This window comes from Entelurus aequoreus, linkage group LG02 (assembly GCF_033978785.1).
Source record: "Entelurus aequoreus isolate RoL-2023_Sb linkage group LG02, RoL_Eaeq_v1.1, whole genome shotgun sequence".
Lineage (NCBI taxonomy): Eukaryota > Metazoa > Chordata > Actinopteri > Syngnathiformes > Syngnathidae > Entelurus > Entelurus aequoreus.
Window position 1 is genome coordinate 18,272,507 of NC_084732.1, and position 20,759 is coordinate 18,293,265.

Consider the following 20,759-nt stretch of genomic DNA (forward strand, 5'->3'; position numbering starts at 1 on the left):
TTTTTTTTTATTCCATTCCCGGTTCCACGTAGGGCTGGGCGATATATCGCGGGTTTGTCTCTGTGCGATATAGAAAATGACTATATCGTGATATTAGAGTATACGTTCTCACGCAGTTGCTTTTAGCTGCGGGCATTACACTACAGGCTCTTCTCACTCTTTGTTGTCTCTCCTTCTCACAGACATAAAACAAGCGCACCTTCTTACATATGTCACCTACGTATACGCCCTGGCGGAGCAGAGAGGTAACGGCATGGGTAACGTTAGCTGTGGTGCGAGTGGTAATACAAGAGAAAGAAGGTGCAAATGAAGGAAGAATTAATTCCCAAGAAAAACAGCAGGGGGTCCATTGTCTGGCGGTGGTTTGGCTTCAAGTGGGAATATGTCGAACAGACAACCGTAATTTGTCAAGTGTGGGGCAAAAGCGTTGCTACAAAAAGTAGCATTACTGCTAATATGTAGCATCATTTGAAAAGTCACCCGCTAGAGAATGAAGAGTGCTTGAAACTCCGCATGTCAACATCTCCGTTCGGTGCCACACCAACAAAATGCCGAGGCAACCATTTCCACATCAACACCGTATGAAAAAAAAATAGTCAACAGAAGGAGATAACGTCCGCAGGAACCTACCACATAGCGAAGGACATACACTATTTCATTTCCTATTATGCAGCTCATTTTTATTTGACAGTTATTTAAATATATTGTGTGAAATCATGCAAAAAAGTGCACTTTATTTGATTTAAACTATTGTAGTGGCGTTCTGTACAAAAAGTGCACTTAAATTTAGTGTTGTTTTGATAAGTCATCTTACTGACATCATGCACAAAAGCGCATTAATAGCTTGTTTTAAAATGTCTCTGACCATCTTGCACTTTCTGTTTTGGAAATTACATGAATATTTGTGCCACTGCTTAATAACTGTTTAATAAATACAGTTATGGTAAATTGACTTAGTTGTGATTTCCCTCTCTGCATGAAAGTTTAAAATGAGCATATATTAATGCAGTATGAACAAGAATATTTTAATGTAGACACATACAATCATCATACTGGTGTGATTATATGCATCAAGTGTTCATTAGCAAAATATCGAGATATATATTGTGTTTCGTGACATGGCCTAAAAATATTGAGATATTAAAAAAAGGTCATATCGCCCAGCCCTAGTTCCACGTGAACTTTCCGAGCAGCCTAGACAACTAATAAGCACGTAAACTGTAAATCTCAAAGGAGATTAGCGCCACAGGGAACCTGCCAGGTGGCCTCTCTGTCTTGCAGGTTGACATACTTCTATGTAGTGTTAGCTTGAGAGAGGCATTAGGCTATTCACTCAATATCTAAAAACTTTCACACAGGATACAGTCTGGTCAACTACCTACAAAAATGTAAGTTATGTTGTTGACAATAGTCCAAAGCCCAGGACTTGATTCACAACTCAGTCACTCGACCTCAAAATTGGTTTGATACCCTCAATGTCCACCTTTATATGCGATATATCTGGGTTTAACACGTTTAATGTCCTAACCGCAGCGAGGCTCCAGAAATATCTACAAGTGGTTATTCCAGGAGAGAGCAGACGTCATAGAGCCGGCTGGCACCAAGCACCGTCCTCTAGCAGGCCCCACTGTATTGGAGATTGCACCAAAACAAAACACATGTGACGACGCATCCACTTTAGTAACAAGGACTCCAAAGTCATCCGCCCACAGCAGGGGACCCCTTTGGGGCTAATGTTAGCTCTCGCCATGTGCACGTACCAGCTGATGTGCTTCAACAGAACAAGAGTTTACATTTCCTAAGTCAAAAGCTGCCTGTTGCCAGAGACAGAAGTGTAAAGCCAAGTATGCCATTGTGTACGAGTTACCTGTGACTCATACTTGGGAGTTGGGATGTATGTTTTAAAGAGTGCACACTTTTTTCTTGGCACTAGTAGGATTGTTGCTCGGTAACCAGCACTGAGCAGATGCACACACACCCACAGATGCCCTAATAGACTGTGCAGCAATTAAGTTTGTATTGCTATACCAGCAGCTACTTTTGGATGCGTTGCCATTTTTGTGGCCGTCGCATCGCGGTAAAGGTAGTTTTTATAGTGGCGGATGTGGCAGCTGCTACGCATGCTGACAGCTTCGTATCCGTCTGCCACCGCGAGCGAGGAAAAGGCTGGACACGGGGACGCTAGCGCCGTAGTCCCGTATTAGCGCACTCGTGAAGTCTATTTCGGCTTCTGTGGGCATACAAAAAAAAAAAAAAAGCAGCTGCATGCTGGTCCACACTGCACTGATCTTAGACGCTACTGATGGTTTAGCTTAGAAGGGGTGGGGGGACAGGGTTCTCCCTTACATCTGTTGCCAATGATGCAAAGGAATGTATTTCCCCAGAACCCACCACTCACTTAATGTTGGTTGAAAAGGAACATAAAAAGAGCAAGCAGGTCAGGAGAAGCAGCAACACTGAAAAGTTTCTCCGTGTCAATGTCCATTGAAGAGAAGCAAGACAAAACAGACATGCAATAGCAGTCCATTGAAAACCTTGCATCATCACTATATGACCATTTCAACGGTATAATAACTTGCGGTGTGCTGATACAACTTTGTCACTTCCAAAACAATATTAAAACAAATGACACATACGTTTAGTATTTAGTCATGTGGAATGTTAGAAAAGAGTTGATCAAGTGAGATTATTTAAACAGAACAATGGCAGGTTGAAAAACACTAACCAATTTATTAACTGTCTGAAAATAACGTACACAGTATTTAAAGGGGGACAGCAAATTATTTTTTCATTTTGCCGATCATTCACTATCCGTATTTAAGACAAGAACACACGTTTTTCTTTTTTTATGCATTCTAATTTAAAATATTTGGCATGTACGAGGTGGCTAGCAATGCAGCTACTGCGCCCATAAAGCACTCCAATCCCAAAACCGCTAACAATGCTCCATTTACCTTATTATTTATCTTTTGTCCTGCATATAAACTAAGTATTAGCGATATTGGTATTACAAATGTTATAATACTATATCTTTTGGATAAGTTTGCTTACTGCAGGTGGAGCTGGGTGAATGTTTCCTGCGGTTTTAAGATATGAACTGGAAGTAGACGTGCTGTTCTGTCTTCTCATAGTCCATAGTGTTTCTACTCGTATGGTTTCTTCATTTATCACTCCAAGCAACATTTGTAAGTTTGACAGTATTACTAAAACAATTCTCACTTACTAAACTTTTCCATGTGTCATTTCTGTAGGAGTGTTTTTTATGCATATTTGTACGTGCTATCGTAATGTAACGAAGCTAGGGTCATTAGCATTAGCTAATATGCTAACACGTTTACCAGTGTATGCATTGGTAATACTACCTTACAATGGCATTCTGTTTGTAATGTTTCAGTTGCACAGATTCCTCAGTGATTCACCAAGACATCACCGTGGAGTTATTGAGTTTAGCTGATTGAAGACCTAGCTTCCGCAGCGAGTTGGTCCATGTTTGATCAGCCGTTTTACAGGCACCGTTTGGAAACAATTATGGTATGTAAATATATAATATATTTCTGTCTAAAAACAGTTACTAATTTCACAACGTATACATCTGCGGCTTATAGTCTGATGCGGCTAATATATGGTGGAGGGATACATTTTTTCTAAAATTTAGTGAGTGCGGCTTATTTATATAGTCCGGAAAATACAGTAATAATTTGCCGTATGCTTAATATGACATGTCATTATGAATATGCCCGTTATTACATTACATATAAAACGTTGGAGGTTTTTGGATGTTTAGTAGAGCGCTTTATAGGCAGAGTAGAGCCAATTGCATCACCTCCTTTGTTAGTTAGAATGCATAAAAAAGAAAAAATGTGTTCCTGTCTCATATAAAGATTGTCAATGATAGGAAAATTCCTCCCAAACAAGTGCAGTTCCCCTTTAAAGGAGGCCTTTGATAAATGTCCTATTTTCTGACATACAAATGTTGGATACTCGTGGTGAACAATATAAATCATCAAATCCATCCATCCATCCATCCCTTTTCTACTGCTTGTCCCTTTTGGGGTCGCGGGGGGTGCTGGAGCCTATCTCAGCTGCACATGGGCGGAAGGCGGGGTACACCCTGGACAAGTCGGTACCTCATCACAGGGCCAACACAAATAAGACAGACAACATTCACACTCACATTCACAGACTAGGGCCAATTTAGTGTTGCCAATCAACTTATCCCCAGGTGCATGTCTTTGGAGGTGGGAGGAAGCCGGAGTACCCGGAGGGAACCCACGCAGTCACGGGGAGAACATGCAAACTCCACACAGAAAGATCCCAAACCCAGGACTACTCAGAACCTTCGTATTGTGAGGCATATGCACTAACCAATCATCAAATCAACTTCATGTATTTTGGTGTGAGCTTGCACACAGTTTAGGATGCCTATTTGCTGGGTTTTGCAGTCCAGCTACATCGGGAAATCACTAAAAAATTGGAAGCTATTAAAGGGGAACTGCACTTTTTTGGAATTTTGCCTATTGTTCACAATCATTGTGAGAAAAGAACACGTCTTTAGATGCGGCTAATGGGGGTCATCGTTGTAACCTTCAAAGCTGCTAAAAACAGCTGTTTTTATGCCGTTAGGGTACTGTACTAGTTTGAAATGTGTACAAAAAAAGTACAATGTTTTGATGCATGCAGGTCAAAAAAAAGAGTTTACGGCAAAATGTTATGTCTGTCATTAGAGATCCAAATGGTCGGGACAAGTGCATTGAGCAACTGTACGACAGGAGCTATGCTGGGCAAGAACACAAAGACTGCATTGTAGGCTGACCAGGGTGTCCACATACCAGCGCTCCGAAAAAAACCCATGCAGCTGTATGACTTGTGCAAGTGAGAGTATAAATAAAGGCCCTTAACTTGCGCAACAATAGACTTTCTGTGGTCAGTATCGAATTTCCTCTGAGGTAGTGGCTGCAGGTTTGGAAGTTGTCTGTGAGCCTTTGATCCTGTTCTGGTAGTTATGCACTTTACCGTAAAATCCAATCGTACAGTGCGGCCAAAGTGATGAAGGCGGCCGGCGCCGAGCAAGTTAGGATTAAGCGCTAATAGCTCATATCAGTCAAGACGCCGATACCCCACAGTGACCAGGGAGGGATAATATTAGGCTAACCTGTAATGTCAGAGCAGCCAGTGTAAGTAGCTTATGGCTCCAATAAAAATAGCACTCGGGTCACTTTAACGAGAGGCCCCACGCAGGTCAGCGTCGCCTTGGTCGCCACATTAACATGCTGGCTGGTATAGAATGTTTGCATACTGCAGTATGTGTTGACGCATCAGGGATGCAGGGAAGAAAAAGTCCAAGCTGTAAGGTCTGGAAGTTTGGATATATATGAATCCCACATGTAATTTTTTTACGATTGCAAATTACATTTTTAAATGCTTTTTAACGGGGGTTTGTTGGTTTGTTCGCTTCCTCTTGCTCTTGGTGTGTAGCATGTTTAGCCTCATCCTCCAGTGATAACGTTATTTGATAATGATACTTTAGATAGAATATTTGCTGAAATGAAGGTGAATGCAATTAACTTAGGGGAGCGGAGACACATAATTAGCTGCTAGCCAATTGTCACCCGGGGGACTAAAATAGCGTCAGCCAGAGGGAATCGGCTTTTGTGATCGGCACTTAAAGGTATTAATCATCAATGACAATCACTTACAGGGATGGGTACTGTTCACAGTTGAACCGATACCAGTACGCAGCCGGACCAATTTTCGGTACTATGATGTGTATTAATACACATTAATTGTGTTTTGATAAAGACTATTTTTATTGCAATAATTACTAATTATGATAACTGCTGTCCAGTAGTTATATCTTGGTTTATTTTTCACATTTCTGAGTCTCATTTGTAAGTATGACAATAAGTCCAAGACATTAAATGGCAGTAGCGTATACTTTATCTTGTTTTTTTTTTTATGTTGCACCATAAAAAGTGTTAGTACTGTAAGTATTGTATTTAACATTCACCAGCTGTTTGATTGTAACACGCATTTTAGTTGTAGGTTTCATTAACAAATTTAGAGGTGTTGAAATTGCTATGTAAAAATCGCAAATGCTAATCAGTACCATGTCAATAGCAAAGCCAATGCATATTAGCATCAAGCTCGCACATTTTTGGAAAAGTTACTTACTTTTGAGTCAATTTCTTTGCTGTCATTGTAAAATTACCTAGAGGTAGTTTGGCTAAGCCCACTCTCAGTGCTGCTGCCAAAAGTGCCGCAAACTTAGGCCTGTGCGATATGGCCTAAAAATAAAATCTGATTTTATATTTATTTTTTAATTGATTAATGTTTTTTTCTGTACCTTTCAAATAAGCCAATGACAACTAATTACATATATAATTCAAAAACAAGTTTTTCTTTTATTTGATCGAACACTAGTAGTTAGAATTATACTGCATATGCTGCATCCGACTCTTAGAAAAATTCTAATCTGAATAATGTTTTTCTATTTAGGCCAGATATAAACTGTGCTTTTTATGGAATAATTTTCAAATAACTAAATGAAGAGCTTCCTCTGGGAAGCAATACTTCTGTTAACAAAAATGTAGCATTGTACACTGCATGCACATAAATAATAATCTCCAACATTGAGATAAATTAAGTGCAAACTGCAACTGCTTAAGTGCTCATTCTCCATTGTGCTTCTTTCTCATCATACATACCTTGCAGGGTTTCCCCTCAATTGCCAAGATACCTGTGGGCGTGGTTGGGTGTGTGTTCATATTTGCATAACTTGCTATGGGGCCCTGCGATGAGGTGGCGACTTGTCCAGGGTGTACCCCGCCTTCCGCCCGATTGTAGCTGAGATAGGCTCCAGCGCCCCCCGCGACCCCGAAGGGAATAAGCGGTAGAAAATGGATGGATGGATAACTTGCTATGATAGGATTTTCTTTGGAAAGGCTCAAAAATGTATACAGTACATACATTTAAACAGATCTGTCTTATTTATTAGTAATAACTTATATTTGTATATTATATCATTTTGCTCTATTTTCAATTACTGCTTATTGTAAAATGTACTTTGTTGAGAATTTTCCAAGTGTCTAGAGACTTTTAGTGACATTTTCTTTTTAAAAAACAGACCAGCAACAATATTAGCATCTTTTTCTAGCGTTATTATAAATTGTAGTCTTTAATTTTTTTAAAAATCGTCTGCAACAAAAAACTCTAAATTTATCGATAAAATCCATATATCACCCAGGTCAACGGCAACCATTCGTGACGTCACTCGCCACCCATGTAACGTAACATGGCACCGTTGGATTTTACGTGAATCAATATGCCCAATAGGACCGGCGGAATTCGGTCGGTGCCATAAAAGTACCAGATTGGTACCCATCCCTGATTACACGCTTTTCCCGAAAATCAACCAATACTAATCAGAGGCCGATCAATCGGCACACCCCTCATTTTTATAATTAGCTTTTTTTTTTTTTTTTATATTTTGCAAAAAAACTTAATCGATAGAGGCCTAAGCAGAGTACCGGAGGGGGAAATCAGGGCAATACTTGACCTGTCAAAGGATGCATGACTGCTAACAAAATGAAAGTCCCATCAGATCTGATCTGTGGAAGCCTTTGCACAAAGCGCACCTGCCTGTCAGCAAACAGAATTAGCTCAGATATCCTTTTAGAATAGAGGCGCACAATGGAGCGTGTCTAGTGTGTGTCCAAGCAGTGCAGTTTAAACAAGTGTGAGCGCCGATGAAAAGCTGCGACGTCAGTTCCATTCATGAAAGTATGCGGGTGAGCGGCGGCGGGGATGAAAATGCTTCCCTAAGCCGAAGTGAACACTGGAGTTGGGGAGTTGTGCTAGCAAGCGAGCCTGCACTTTCAGCTTGGACAAAAGCAAGAATTCCTTCTTGGAAAAACACAATAATAAACTGGTACCACCACCAAAACAAAAGGGATGAAAAAATGAAGCATGGACTGACACAAAAACATGTCACGGTGCTCTCTAACAGTGGATTTAAAGTTCCAAGCACAGCTCGAGTTCCGTTGTTTGCTATCTAACCCCAAATTCTGACTTATGCCTGGGGGAAAAAACTTCCTGTTTATAATAAAAAAAGATCACGTTACTATATCAGAAGGATTAACCTTACGCAGTTGAGGACAAAATGGGCCGCAGACACATTCAATAGAAACGCGCCTTTTTATTTTATTTTATATTCTGGTAAATAACTTTGGTTTCTTTTTTTGTCTTAAAATTATTTTTCCCAAAAAGCGGGTCTTTGAAAGGAGGGGTCATCTTGTATTCGAGGTCGCCTTATATTCAGGTCAATAAAGTAATTTAGACTTAGACAAACTTTATTGATCCACAAGGGAACTTTTTCCACACAGTAGCTCAGTTACAAAGGGTGGAAAGCATAAGGATGGAAAGGAAAATGCACACAAGTGCACAAAAAGAGGGCGAAAACAAAAAGGTATAAAGTAGACTAAAAATGTACCATAGCACAATATAAAATAACATATGTAATATTTATATATTATACATACAGTATATAATATAGAATTATATATTATTCATATTATACATACAGTATATAATATATAATGATACATTATATTATTATATTTTTATATAATATATACAATAAATAAATCCCAATTACCATGTACAATATTACAGTATATTATACAATATTACAGTATGTAATTACTAGAATAACGGCCAAAAAACTTTACAATCAAAAGAGTAACCATTCTGACAGAAAAACAGCATAATTTGACGAGAAAGACGTCACACATAGAAAAAAAGTGTGATAAGTCTGGATAATAATAGAAAAAGTACTTACTAATTTTACAAAAATTATATTGTGGTACTGCTAAAAAAAAATAAAAAATAGATAAATAATAGTATAATATATATAATAAAATAATATACTATATAAAATTACATGTAAAGCGACTTTGGGTATTTAGAAAAGCGCTATATAAATCCCAGGTATTACTATTATTATTACCGTATTATAATAGTTTAAAAATAGCAATTTAAGGAGAATACTCGTTTTGCCCGACAAAGAGTGGCTTCCCAAAATAAATACAAGTTCATACTGACCTCTTTCAAATTCCATAATCAATGTTGACATGTCCGCAAGGCTTCACTTATAAAATAGTCTGTAGATTTTACAGTAAAACACTGGCAACTCAGTCGCCAGAATTCTACTGCAAAATTAACAGTGGTACGGTTTTTCCTTCTACAGTAATCAGGGTCTCTGCAGGTTTCAACAAGTCAACCTTTAAGACTTTTTTTAAGACCATAATGAATATAATTTAAGACCATTTTACATCCATACGGACAAAAAAGTACAAAGACATAAAGGAACATCAGAGGGCCAGAATGAATTCTAAGAAAATGAACGAATTCACTGCTCTTTCACATTGGAGAACAAAATGGCTAATCTAACTAAATACACCAGAAGCCTCTCTATTGTAAACTGATTGAAAGTAATATTAGCAAACATAACAGCCATTTTTCTGATTTGCCTTAGAACTGTTTTTTTTGCAAAAGGTGAAGTGCGCTTCATGTAACAACAACCAGAATGTCAGCAATGGTAGAGGAAAGCACAATAAGATATTGTCTGTGAAAGGGACTGTGAACTTCTCTGCTAAACTTTTGCGGCCGTCAGAATCAAGCAACCGGGAAAAAAAACATCTACACAGTACTACTACTCTATCTGCACAAAGTTGTGAAAAACAGAATGCAGACAGAATGATTGTCTAAAAAGGAAAATGGTAATTATTGCAAGCCTCAAACAGAATGTGAATAATGTGGATAACATTCAAATTTTCTCAGGTCATTTTGTATCGAGTATGTATGAATACATTTTTACCTTTTTGTGACTTTTGTTTAAAACCTATTACTAATAAACTAGGACTATTTTTTATTAAAGCATGGCAATATGAAATGTACAAATCTTCCTTGCTTTGCTCACCCCACCATAAACTGAGTGTAAACACTAAACAGACAACCTTTATAGCATTTAATGTCAGTTGCTGAATAAACTTGGAGAAAAGATTAGGCCTCAGACGTTGACCTAAAATTATTGGAATAAATGATAGAAATAATAGAGAATTATGTTTTTTTTATAATTTTACTGCTTTGAGTTAGGGATGATACTCGAAACCGGTTTTCCCGGTTGTTCGATAAGAAAAGAACAGAGTCCTCGGACTCGAATCCCTTTTTGAGAACCGGTACCCGTTATCGAGACCACTATAGTAAAGAAAAAGAGTTGGTTCTTTATTCGAATCCCTCGGAACGAATCCGTCCCACAAGAAATGCTCCGTGTGACATCACAAGAAATGACGTCACGTAGCTCAGTCATTAGGCGCAGATAGCGAAAGCAGGAAAAAAAGGGACGGGGAAAAGCGCTCCAAGGTGTAATAAAGTTCAAAACAAAAGGTATAATCCAATGAATAACTTTACTGAGAGATTTGAGCAGAGTACAAACACATGACGAACACTTTTACGACCAACCGGAAACATAGCAACCAGGCTAGCAACGCACCTCCTTTACGGCAGCTGTCGCAACGTTCTTAAAGCAACTGCAGCACATACATATATATACAACACATCTCCCTTTTTTAACTTTTGTTTTTCTTTCCTTGTAAACAAAACAAAATCACACTGTATATGTGTTGTCTGTCTAATTATAAATAATGCAGATGAGGCGTGTTGGCTTAGTTCTTGACGTTTACTTTCACAGCGTGCTCATAACCTCATTCTTACGTGACGACATGCAACACTTTTCGGGGCTACCGCGCATGCTCGTCACTCCCGTTGCATGCTGGGTAGTGTAGTTGTTATATTCCCTAGCTCATAACATCTTTCCCCCTATAAAGAAATAATGTTAACTCAATAAAGTGTATTTCTTTTTTTAGCTTTAACTTTTCATTTTTTAGCATTGTAACCACATTTGCAAACAACTTTTCCCTTCATAGAATTTTCTTTCAATAAAGAAATAAAGTGCAAAAATGTCAAAGCATCATAACAAACAGTTATGTCAAATAGCAGCAGAATTTCACTTTTTGGAGAGCTGTATTATTTTCAGTTTTGTGCCCAAGGGACTGATTTTATTTAACACTATATTATTATTTATACACCTATAGTGATCACAGAGACAGGTTGCTTTTGTGTTACTGTATATATTTGTTTTTCTGAAAAATTCCACTTAATATACTTTGGGTAACAACAGTCAATATTTATTTATTTTATTTTATTTTTTTAGGGGGGTAACAGTCAATATTTATTTATTAATTGGATTAAATAGTTTTCTTATATAATAAAAGTGAGCTTTTGTTAAACCAATTATTGTGTGTTTTTTTCCATTTACAACAACCTATCTGGACTCGATAAGAGAATCGATAAGGAATCAGTTCGATAAGAGGATTCGATAATAGGCTCGAACTCGATAATTTCTTATCAAACATCATCCCTACTTTGAGTACACAAATCCCACAGAGAAAAGTGTGTGTGCTTACTGTATGTAATAGGTATGATTTCACTAGTAAAGATCTCATATTATCTCCTTCTGCAATTGGTACCGCTTTACCCACATAACACTTCTTTGGGGTTGGTTAAGGTAATCCTTGTAGAGTTGTGCAAGTGTTTGTGGTGTTTTAGCATATTTTGACATAGATTTATCCCGGATTTTTGACTTTTACAATATTATTCCACTCACTTTCACCGCAATGTTTACAAATGCTTCCCTCCTTGATAGCTCCACATCCGTGTCCTTAACACTTTATACGTTTCCTTTCACCGGCTTCAAGCGTGCATTAAATGGATCGTGGTTTGTTAAGTTTTCTATGCTGCTATGCTAAGCTGTAACAACACGCTGGTAGTCCGCCACAATTCTGACCGGGCAGCACAGGTAGCCTACTTAAGATCTGATTTGTAGTTACGTTATCGTGTCCTCAAAAGTCGAGACATTTAAAACCGAGACGGAAGTTTATGCATGGTTTAAATAAAAGTAACGTTAATAGATTTGTAAGACCTTTCAAAACTGTGTTTAAGACCTTTTATGAGATTTTAGGAGAATTTTAGACATTTTAAGGCCTTACATTGAATGCACTGTAAAAAAAAACAAAAACACATATGACAGTAGATTTTACTGAAAAAAGAACTGGCAGCTCAGTAACAAAGTTTTCATTTTAAAAATAACAGTGGTACCGTTTTCTTTTTACAGTAATTCACTGTTAAAAAAAAAAATCATTGGATTTTACAGTAAAAAATATCTGGCAACCAGAATTTTTGCGTAAAAACAAATTTACAGTTTTTCAACTCCCAGTAATTTGGTGTAAAAAAAATTTATGGTAAAATTCTGGTTAACTAGTTGCCATATATTGAACCTGACAATCTATATTACCTTATATTCATATATAGCAGTCTGGGGCTAAACTCCTCATTCGTAGTGTTTTTTTAGGTTTAAAAAAAAAAAATCGCTGTTTGTGTCCATTGGCACATTTTCACTTTGACCCTTGGAGGCAAAAGGTTTGGGGCAACCCTGGAATAGAGCAAACATACTGTAATCTTAAAACTACAGCTGAAACGATTACTTGAGTAATTCGATTACAAAATACATTCGAGGAATTTTCGCTGCCTCGAGGCACCGTTAAAATCTACATCAACAATATGATTTGCTTGAGAATCTGGACAGGACAACAAAATGACAAATTAAAATTATTTGTCCGATTACTCGATTAATCGATCGAGATATTCGATAGAATACTCGATTACTAAAATATTCGATAGCTGCAGGTCTACTTAAAACAATAAAGTAGTAAACTTGGTGACGATGTCATGTAAGAATTTAGTCGTAAATTTGACAATGATATTTTTTGGCATCCTTACCAGCATTGATGAATTCAGGTTTATGTGTAACGCATCATAAAAAGTATTGCACAAATAATAATAATACATGAATTTCTTTAGAGGACTTTAAGTGACAGCAGGTCTCAAGAGTTAAGACTCCATTTATTCATAAATGACATTAGTGAGAATATTCGAGGGGTCTCAAATGGACTGTAAGTTGAGATCAGGGGCTGCAAATGCTGGAATTCCTTGTCTCTAATAATATCGTGGCCCCCGAGGCGACGTGGCCCATCCCCCAGCCAGCCTCTCCTATCAAGAGATGCTGCTGTGACGCGCCCGTGAATAATGACAGAGTGCATTTAGAGAAAGGCTCGAAGGCACGAAACATAGGGCAAGTACAGCGGCGGCCTCTCCTGCACCTGAGGGGACCGTGACTACGGTCCGACCTGCACCTGGCTGAGTGGTCTGGGCAGGTCAGATCACGTGGATAACCTGGGTACTGGTCCGCAGACTGCGAGCGGTCATTCAGACACAGCGCTGAATCAGCCCATTCGGGAGAGAATGAGTTTAACCAGAGAAAAGGAATTTTGCCGAGCAAAGCACGTATTGTCATACTGACGCAGCTGTGGTAGATGTCGACAAGTTTTAATGAAAGCCGTTGCAAGCCGCAGTCGGCTAAATCCGCATTTAAAACCTACAAACTCCCATCAGTTATTTTCAATAAAATCTCCACATCTGAATGGTTATTAACCTTTTTAAACACCTGGCGAGACAGAGTCTGTGTTTCAGAGGGACAAAAAGCATGTATACTTGCTATTTAAAGCTACATTCATCAACACGAACATACTACACTACACAGGCTGAGCAACAAAGTCAGTATTTTTACATACTCTGACACACAAATCTAAAAACCGGTAACATTTTCAGCCCAAATCATTATCATGCTTCAGGCTATGACAATAAATCATCATCGTTCCAAGTCAACTTGTGCTGTTTTTACATTGGTCAGCTTCTTTTCGCGCTTGTGTGTAGGGATAGGTACCAAATCTGGTACTTTTTTGGCACAGACCGAATACCGCCTGTTCTACCGGGCACCGATTCAAGCTAAATCGAACAGTGATCCTGGGTTGTGAGTAGAGATGTCTGCCGATATTATCGGCCGATAAATGCTTTAAAATGTAATATCGGAAATTATCGGTATCGTTTTTTTTATTATCGTTTTTTTTTTATTAAATCAACATAAAAAACACAAGATACACTTACAATTAGTGCACAACCCCAAAAACCTCCCTCCCCCATTTAAACTCATTCACACAAAAGGGTTGTTTCTTTCTGTTATTAATATTCAGGTTCCTACATTATATATCAATATAGATCAATACAGTCTGCAGGGATACAGTCCGTAAGCACACATGATTGTGCGTGCTGCTGGTCCACTTATAGTACTAACATTTAACAGTTAATTTTACTAATTTTCATTAATTACTAGTTTCTATGTAACTGTTTTTATATTGTTTTACTTTCTTTTTTATTCAAGAAAATGTTTTTAATTTATTTATCTTATTTTACTTTATAATTTTTTTTAAAAAGGACCTTATCTTCACCATAACTGGTTGTCCAAATTAGGCATAATAATGTGTTAATTCCACGACTGTATATATCGGTATCGGTAATTAAGAGTTGGACAATATCGGAAATTGGCAAAAAGCCATTATCGGACATCCCTAGTTGTGAGTGACGTCACACCTATTTGCAGACTCGCACTTCGGGACTTGGTGATCGCTCCAACAGCACTGGACTCAGCCAAACTACCTCTAGGTGATATACTATTTTTAATGCAAACAAAGAAATTGACTCATAAACACTCCAACGCAAGTAAAATAAGGCTCCACTTTTCAGAAAATGCGCTCGCTTGATGCTAATATACATTGGTAATATACATGCTAATATACATTGCTAATATATATTGTTATCCAAGGTCTTGGACTTGCAACTGTAATTGCAACTTAATGTCATACTTGCGAATTATACTATGATAATAGTAAAACAAGATATAACAACTGGACAACAGTTATCAGCTCATTTTCATGTAGCAATAAAAAAATACATTTGATTAATTATTAAAAACAATATTTATTATTACCAAAATATTGAAAATTGGTACCGTTTGGGTTGGTATCAATTCCTCAGGTGCCAGGAATTGGTAGCGTATTGTTTCAAATGTGAACGTTACCCATGCCTACTTGTGTGGCAAGTCACTTTAAGATGCAAGACTATTTCATTGTGTTTACGTATTGTTATTGACAGTGAGTAACTTTGTTTTTACACTGGCCTGACAGTTGGGAATGTTAAACAATTACCTGTGGATTTTTTGGAATGTTGAATTGAGGGAAAAAATGTGCATCTAAATTTGCAAAAAAATGTACACACTATTGGGTCTTGAAAAAGTGGGGTCTTATATATGAAGGTGTCTAAAATAGAATATAGAAATGCAGTAAAATGTGTTTTTACATTAGGGCTGTAATGATTCGTCGACATAATATAAATTCATCAACAAAGATTTGTTAATGTTGACGAGTTGCTTAATGAAAGTTTAGTTAATAGGCCACCTGGAATGTTTGTGTTTATAATATAACTACAGCTATATAGTACTGGATAAAAATATGTTTTGCACTGGATGTCATGTTTACAGGATATCTTGCACTTTAAGTCTGTTGAATAATTTTAATATGAGTTGTCGAAGAGAGTAAAACTATTAATTTCTCAGTAATTTATGGTTCTTATGTTACAATTGAATGTACTATATTAGGTTTAGAAACTGTGTTAAAATCAACGTCAAATTCAAACGTGTACAGTAGATAAGCAATAATCGTTTGACAAGTCGACTAATCAAAAAAAGATCGCTCACTAGTTGACTATTAAAATAATCCTCAGTTGCAGCCTTACTTTACATTGCAAGAAAACATGTGAGAGAGCAGCTACACTCGGTTGTGTTTTGAAAAACGTGTGGTTGGGAGATATGTATTGGGGTCCATTTTATACATGACAGTGTCTTTAGGTTGCAAAAATAACGAGTGAGCAGCTTCACTCACTTTTTGTCAGGTCTTGAAAAAGAGGGGTCATCTTACATTTGGGGGTGCTGTTATGTATTGGTGTCAATGGAGCAACTGTCTTTATATTTCGAAATCCGCGTGAGTGAGCAGCTTTCTGGAAAAGGAAGGGTTGTCTTATATTCAGGGTCATCCTATAATTAGATGCAGGCTTTACAAAGCAAACGCCTGTGAGGGAGAAACTTTCTCAGTCTAGTAAAACGACCAAAACAGGAAGCGCATTCCACATGTCATATTTCATCTTCAAGTGTCTCCTATACAGCGAGGTGGCCCCACAGGGGTTTACATGAGGTCATTTTTATAAATGCTTTACAAACATAACGTGAGTCATATTATAGAGGTCTTATCTGGTAAATAAAAGCGGTATAATGTGCACTGACTACTCGTTTTGATCACTATTTGGCAGGAAGTTGTCACCGAATCCTCACTCTCCGAGGCTGGTGTCATCGATACTCGCCAAAGATGACATGTTGGGAGCTTAGGCGCCGACCCCCCCCCCCCACGTGGGATTGATGGCAAATTATTTCTCACCACCAGTGACGTGCTGTCAGGGGAGGCAAGTGAGGCAGTGCCTCACCTTGCCACCAGGTGGCTTAACCATGAGATGTTCAAAAACAAAGTAATAAAATAAGTTTGAATATTTCTCTTTTGGTCTTTGCTTTCTATGGGATTTTGGTGTGGTTCCTGTATATTTTGACAATTTTCCTGGTCAAAATCACGGAAGCTAGCAGACACCTGTCTCTCCAGCGGAAGCCAGCCTTTTTTTTTTTTTAAACTGTATATATATCAAACATGGCATTTTTATTAGAGTAAGCCAGCGTTTGTGGGTGTTTTTTGTCAGATGCAAAAATATTGTTTTATTGCTTGGAATGAAATTGAATTAAATGAATGTGTCTGCCACTATGGAGGATTATATACTGTATCCAGGATAAAATACTTCTCTAAACTGGACTTTAAGACAATGATCATGCAAAGTACGTTTTCATGGAGGATAGCTATTGCTGCTTCAGATACAAATACAGAAAGGTAAGATACACTCACAATACTTGATTTATTTTGTTAAAAGCAAATGGGACCAAAAAGTGTTTAATACCAACTTTATCAAATACTTTTTGGACCCATTTATCATATCATATCATTATAACGTTTTTTTAAAATCAAATTACTCCCTTCTTTTTCCTGTTATTCTAATGTGCAACCTAAATCAACAATGATTAGAGCTGCATATATGAATTTATGTAAAAAAAGAAGAAAATCCTCCAGAAGTATCTATGCCTCACCTAGTGTTTAGTTCACCGCACAGCACTGTTTAAAGCGCTATAATGTGCACTGACTGCTCGTTTTGATCACTATTTGGCAGGAAGTCGTCGCGGAATCCCCACTCTCCGAGGCTGGTTTCATCGATACTACTCGCCAAAGATGGCATGTTGGAAGCATAGGCGCCATTCATCATATCATTATGATAACGTTTTTATGAAAGCTAATTACTCCCTTTTTTTCCCTGTTATTCTAATGTACAACCTAAATCAACAATGCACATATGAATTTAAGTAAAAAAACAAAACAAAAAACCCTAAAGTATCTATGCCTCACCTGGTGAGTCACTGTTTAAAGCGCTATAGTGTGCACTGATTACTGGTTTTGATCACTATTTAGCAGGAAGCCGTCGCGGCATCCCCACTCTCCGAGGCTGGTTTCATCGATACTACTCGCCAAAGATGACATGTTGGGAGCATAGGCGGCATTTATCATATCATAATATCATTATGATAAAGTTTTTATGAAAGCTGATTACACCCTTCTTTTTCCTGTTATTCTAATGTGCAACCTAAATCAACAATGCACATATGAATTTAAGTTAAAAAAATAGAAAAAAAAAACTAAAGTATCTATGCCTCACCTGGTGAGTCACTGTTTAAAGCGCTATAGTCTGCACTGACTACTGGGTTTGATCACTATTTGGCAGGAAGTCGCCGCAGAATCCCCACTCTCCGAGGCTGGTTTCATCGATACTACTCGCCAAAGATGACATGTTGGGAGCATAGGCGCCATTTATCATATCATAATATCATTATGATAAAGTTTTTATGAAAGCTAATTACACCCTTCTTTTTCCTGTTATTCTAATGTGCAACCTAAATCAACAATGCACATATGACTTTAAGTAAAAAAAAAAGAAAAAAACCCTTTTGTACCTATGCCGCACCTGGTGAGTCACTGTTTAAAGCGCTATAGCATGCAATGACTACTCGTTTTGATCAGTATTTGGCAGGAAGTCGCCGAGGAATCTCCACTCTTCGAGGCCGGTTTCATCGAGATACTACTCGCCAAAGATGACATGTTGGGAGCATAGGCGCCATTTATCATATAATATCATTATGATAAAGTTTTTATGAAAGCTAATGACTCCCATCTTTTTCCTGTTATTCTAATGTGCAACCTAAATCAACAATGCACATATGAATTGAAGTTAAAACATTTTTTTTTAAAACCTAAAGTATCTATGCCTCACCTGGTGAATCACTGTTTAAAGCGCTATAGTGTGCACTGACTACTGGTTTTGATCACTATTTGGCAGGAAGCCGTTGCGGCATCCCCACTCTCCGAGGCTGGTTTCATAGATACTACTCGCCAAAGATGACATGTTGGGAGCATAGGCGCCATTTATCATATAATATTATGACAACGTTTTTATGAAAGCTAATTACTCCCTTATTTTTCCTGTTATTGTAATGGGCAACCTAAATCAACAATGCACACATGAATTTAAGTTTAAAAAAACCCTCCAAAAGTATCTATGCCTCACCTGGCGAGTGACTGTTTAAAGCGCCATAGTGTGCACTGACTGCTCGTTTTGATCACTATTTGGCAGGAAGTCGCCGCGGAATCCCCACTCTCCGACGGCCGGTTTCATCGATACTCGCCAAAAGATGACATGTTGGGAGCACTTTGTCGCAGCAATCATTTGTACAAGTGACGCGTTTGGCGTGTCGTTGCAGCTAAACAAGGAGTCCTCCACGAGAAACAAAACATAGGAGATATTTTATTTCCCCCCCAAAAGCTAAATATCCGTGGAAGCCGGGTGGTCTGAAAAACAGCTTTCGCTCGCTCCCGAGCTCAGTTACGAACATACACAATACAGCCGGGGTACTATCTCAACTTAACTTGTACTCTTTGTAAGGGCAACAGGGTCTATTATCGGACAGACTTGTAGCTGCGTAATTACACAGCAAAGCATGGCCTTTTAAAAAAAAAATGAATTACACACTCTTAACCTCCTCCGCCATGCATTCGTTGCCAAGGCAATGGTGATAAGCTAAAGCAGGCTTTAATGTCTTCCGTAATAGAAACAACACAGGAGTCGCTCCACCCTCTTTGTAGCCAAGGTGGTGGCTTCATCGGCAGATTAAATTATGTTTATTTATGCAACAATGTGTCCTGAAGACATCTAAGTGTCAATTTCGAGGATTAATAGCGGACGTGACTAAGGGTGCGTCCGATAATAGGCGCACTGTTGTTTCATCTGGGTAGCTTGCTAGCATTAGCTGCCTTGCTAGCTTTCGCTGCGACACGACTAAAAAAAGCCATAAAAGGCACCGAGCAAATGGCTTTTTTTGAACGCGCAACAAAGCAGAGAGACGACAAAAGTCAGCCGGTCGCAAGCGAAAAGTGTAAAGCGAGAAGAACCGAAACGTTTGTGAAATAGCCGCGTCGCTCACCAGCTCGGCGTCCACCCTCTTGACAGCGCAGCTCCCCGCCTGACTGCCTGCCGTGTGACGAGCGGCCAAGACTGTCTCAATAAGAGCACACACTTCCGGTTGGAGACTTTCCAAAACAAAGGTCCCGGACAGCGCACGACGACATGTGACGCGGCGGAAACAAAATAATTACGTGGGACTTAAAAATGTTCGTTCGTACGTTACAGTAAAAAGCCAAAAGTAAAGTGACACAATAAAAAAAAAAAAAATGCTCTTTGATAACCATGAGGTGCGTGTCACAAAGACTAAGATTTTGTCGCCCTCTAGTGTTTACAAATGGCTATTGCATCCTCTTCACGTTGTTTTCACCCAATGTCGTCACTAGGGGGCGATAGATAACAGCCTCACATCACAAGTATTAGATACTGTGTTTAACTATCCTTCCAGCCATCCTTTTTTCTATCGCTTGTCCCTATGACGGATAATATTTACAAAATCAGTCAGGTCCGTTTATTTAGAGTTCTGTACAGATTAATTAAGGCATTAGAGTAATAAAAGGAAAATAATTATAAATGCATATGTAATACGATAACTAAATACAGCAAATGAATAAAAGTGCATTAATCAATCAATCAATAATTCTATTATATGAATGTACTTTTTTTAAATAGAGTTTAAAAAATGCCACATATAATATTTTAAAATTCAGCTTTTAAAGCGGCTGTTTTTTAATATTTTTTGACAAATGATCAGTGTTATATTTATCATATATGAAGTGTAGATGTACCTTATGTGACTGATGAATGTATTTATATGTATTTATTGAGACGTTATGGCCTAAGTTTGGTATACAAATATATGTATTTTCAAACTGTAAGTAGCGCTATAAATCATTTCTTAAATTCAGTTTTTTTAAAGAAGTTTTGCATTTTCGATGATAATTTACCATGTATTACAGCGGGTTCTATTTGATAACATATTTATAATATTACATGTACTGGATTTACAAACTTATTATTAACTTATTATCAACTTTTGTACATATTTCAATCAAATTAATAAATGTGATACAACATCATTTTTAAATCGGATTCTT

The 20,759-nt window shown here is 37.9% G+C and overlaps 1 protein-coding gene across 1 annotated transcript in view; it reads right to left on the reverse strand.

Moving 5' to 3' along the window:
- Positions 1 to 19,741, reverse strand: part of LOC133631312 (granule associated Rac and RHOG effector protein 1-like) — a 70,211-nt gene extending 50,470 nt beyond the window's left edge. Inside the window, exon 1 of the mRNA XM_062023497.1 lies at positions 19,685 to 19,741. The gene's annotated coding sequence lies outside the window, so the exon portion shown is untranslated. The remainder of the gene's footprint in view (positions 1 to 19,684) is intronic.
- Positions 19,742 to 20,759: the final 1,018 nt, after the last annotated feature.